The sequence below is a fragment of the Magallana gigas genome, chromosome 8 (assembly GCF_963853765.1).
Source record: "Magallana gigas chromosome 8, xbMagGiga1.1, whole genome shotgun sequence".
Lineage (NCBI taxonomy): Eukaryota > Metazoa > Mollusca > Bivalvia > Ostreida > Ostreidae > Magallana > Magallana gigas.
This window is the reverse complement of record NC_088860.1, coordinates 50,906,505-50,910,418: the sequence shown is the minus strand read 5'-3', so window position 1 is coordinate 50,910,418 and position 3,914 is coordinate 50,906,505. Positions and strand designations below refer to the sequence as shown.

At 31.8% G+C, this 3,914-nt stretch overlaps 1 long non-coding RNA gene across 1 annotated transcript; it reads left to right on the top strand.

Moving 5' to 3' along the window:
* The first annotated feature begins 346 nt into the window (after positions 1 to 346).
* LOC117689944 (uncharacterized) lies at positions 347 to 1,846 on the top strand. Its single transcript, XR_010708356.1, has 3 exons — positions 347 to 642; positions 839 to 949; positions 1,060 to 1,846. It is a non-coding gene; the product is annotated as an uncharacterized lncRNA (long non-coding RNA).
* The last annotated feature ends 2,068 nt before the right edge of the window (positions 1,847 to 3,914 follow it).

Here is a 3,914-nt window from a genome sequence, read left to right as displayed (position 1 = left end):
TTCGTTTATTAGTGTTTCAAGTTGACATTGTCATTGGTTAAATACCACAGCTGTTTGGTTCTTAAGCCCATTGTGTAATGAACTTTGATTGTCAACGCTAGGAGTACAAACCCTTATAATCATAGTGTTAATTAAAGCGAACTTCGTAGAATACAACAATGGTACAATTAGAAATTGTTTGTGTTTTTAGGGAAAAATTTGTTGAATGGTGCATAAATATAATATGTGTAGCATCAGGAAAAACGAACAACGCACGTTTGATGTGAAGAGTACATTTACCTATTGCTTTATCATGAACAAACATACCAGGAAGTTTTACTGTTGGAGGGGGCTGTATGTTTTAAAAGTAAACTTATATCACTCTGGACATTGAAGAGTTGTTTGATTGTGGTGCATAATTACTTTTTAACATTCAAAAATATTCTATTCTTCATTCCTTTTAATGTTTCTTTTTTAGGATGCATTTTCTTCCTCAGTCATTTTGTGACCTCACGACATATTTTAAAGCCATGTCCGACAAAGAGTTCCAGGGTTGATTCGACTATCAAAGCAGCATCAATCAAAAATGAAGATTTCATCCAACATTTACTGTCCAGACTTAATTTGTTTCGCAACACCACAGAAAAACTGAGGGAAAAATATGTAAGTAATTTTTGTTTATTTCTTTTTTTAGCTTGCAAAGTTATACGTTTTTTTTTATTTTAGTTTTGTTATGAACAATAAATTGGAAAAGCTCATTTAAGTACTTGTACGGATGTAATGATTGCCGATTTTGTAATTTTAATAAGATGACTTTGAGCATGATGTAACTGAATTTCAACTTTACGTTGTTTTACAGATACCTCCTCAAGGAAGAAGAATAACCAGTAACAGAACAATTGATGTTTTAAGGTTACAAAAAATCATGGAACTGGATGTCACGTCTCCCTTTTCTTTGGACCAAATACAGGTAGATGTTATTACCTTATTTTTGTTCTCTTTCTCTTTAAATCTCTAGACAAAAATGTTCTCTCTAACATTGTAAGCATGTATTCAACATGACCTTTTATATAATTTCAGTTAACAAATTGTAGCCTTCTGGATATCTACAGGAATCTGACATTGATCGCGTCTTTCTTGGACTTGATGGAAAAAGACGAAGACAAATACAGCCATGGTGAGCTTTCCAGCTTTATAGGAGAGGCAAGTCGGGCGTTATATCACTTGTGCTTTGATCTGCACACTATACTACGCAACGGCCATTGCCTAAGCGAGGCAGAATGCATCGAAATAGAAAACATAGACAGATTTCGTACACCTAACAACCAGTACCGATTTTATCGAGATTTCGTGATTCTCAACGAATCCACAAAATACGCAGATCATATCCGAAGTCAGTCAAACGCACCCTCTATGATCTAATGTGTTTTCCGTGCTGTTAATTGTTATGAACAGTAGTGTGACAGCAAAAGATATGTACCTCAATGTTATATTTTAGGCATTATTTTGTAGTTTATTTCATGATATTTTTTATAAGCAAATTACCACGCATTAAAACGCCTTCTTGCTTATTTATCATATTTACCTCAAACTATGTTGTGATTTAAATTAGTCTATTTAAGTACATCATTAAAAACTTATATGAACAACAAATTAGTTTTGCGCATAAATATTGTACGTTTATTATATAAATACTGGTAATTTAGCTTTATATTGATATATGTCCTTATATACATGATATACGTTCCTTCCCGCTTGTTATAGTTGTGTTGATTTGTTGATCATGTCAAAGCTTACCCGTATCTATTCATTGTCAATTGTTTCTGTGTCATACAAATGTCTAAAAGAAAGTGCAGCATAGCAACAAAGCAAAATGTTTAGATTAATTGTTTAAAATTTTACTTGAATATGATGCATGTACTTAAAACAATCAAATTGTTCCTTAAAAGGATGCTAAAATACTGAAAATGTTCAAACAAATTCACAATATTTTACAAATTGATTTCAAGATTATTTGCTGTGTGTTAAAGTTTTACAAAGAAATATAAAATCAAAGGTTAACATTTTTTGAATAGTAAATGATATAAATTTGTAAAAGGAAAATTTATTATTCACTTGCCTGACGATTTTATTTACAGCATACATCACATTATTTTTTTAAAACAGCTTTAGGTTTTTCTGAGAAAGTCAGTTTCTGGATTATGTCAATATTCACTGTTTTCATTCTCCCTTAATCCTATGATGTCTGCTTTTATTAGAAAGTTTGCTGTTTTCAAAGTTTTCAAATGATAATATACTAGTTGGTAATACGCGGAAGTATAAAAAAAAATAGAGCTTGGCTTAACCATAATTTAATAACAATCTATGGGGATTACGTAATTTTTAAGGAGTTTTAATGATAGTTGTTTTTTATGTGTTGTATGAAATATATGATGTTTCTATAATGATATTCATTAATCCAATTATGTAAAAAAGAAATGGATATATGCATATGATGATATGCTGCTGCAGAAGGGTCTCAAACCACTGACCTGTCAGATACTAAATGGGTGACAGAACCAATTGTCCAAGTGTAACTATACATGTTATCTATCTTTGTTGTCATGCAATGTTTTAAAATAAATAGTTTATTAAAAAAAGCAAATTGATATTGTGATTTTGATTAAGATTAAACTGGGTTTGTTATTTTGGGGGTGATTATTTTTATTTCATTGTCAGTACATTACTATACATGTATTTCAATTGGTTCTTAACGTTCCAATCTCTAAAACGAGTCGATAAAATGCATTCAAAGATCATTCAAAGATCATTCAAAGATCAATTACCATAAATACATATCACCTGCCTGTACGAACTGAATTTGAAATGCTATAAAAAATAAGTATTGAACATGACGTACTAGTCGTCTGTATTAATAATAAACAGGTACAGACATGTCCATAACTTTATTCATACTGTTTAGGTGCTCTCTGTTCAAAACTTACTTAGAGTACAGTACCAACCTCACACAACATAAAACTAAAGCCGGCAAAAAATGCTAACCCTGGGTCCGTTATGTGTCTGCTTCAGGTCTGGTCGAGGTCTGCATTTTAACATTTGGATATGTTTGGGTTTGGTTTTTCTCAAAGGCAGCCTTTGTGGTCATCTTTAGGCACTGACCCGTCTTTTTTATGTCCGCTCAAAAGCCCAGCATCACTTGTATATTACAAATACACAGTCACATAGAGACATCTTGGCTTTCTACAGTAGTGATTTCTGGGTCTGCTCTGGGGCTGCTCTGGTCGGTTTTGGGTCAGCTTTTGGTCATAGCAGACCTAAGCAGACCTTGAGCAGGCACATAGCGCAGGCCTGGGGGTTTGGTTGTGGTGTGCTTTCTGTAAGGTGGGATCCAGTTCGAACTGTATGAGTTATCATCTGTTCAGTGAAATTAATATTTATGTACACTATGAACATTTTCCATTGATCTTTGTCATTAGAATCGTAAATAAAACTCGCAAAACTTGAATATATTAAGATATTTATGTAAATGGTTTTGCAATTATAAATTGTGCAATAATTGTTTGATAAAAATTTGTTTTCATGAATCATAGCTTTCAAACTAAAATCAAATATTACTTTATTTTAAATGCAATTAATGTTTTTTTTTATTTCAATTGAAAACGACACTACACTGTATTTCATTAAACATGACGCATTTATGGATCTGAAAAAAAAATACGGTTTAAAATTCTTCAAGACACTCCCTTTGACTTTCCGTAACACATTTTCATTGAACTTTCATTCACCTTTCTATCACACGTCTTTTGGCAAACGGGTTATATCTTGTATTCCAGGAAGGAAGAAAATACGTAAAAAGAAAAGTATCAAAACTTTCCCAAATCATGACCAAATGTACTATGAAAAACAAAATATTGAATAAAACAAAAAAAAATAAA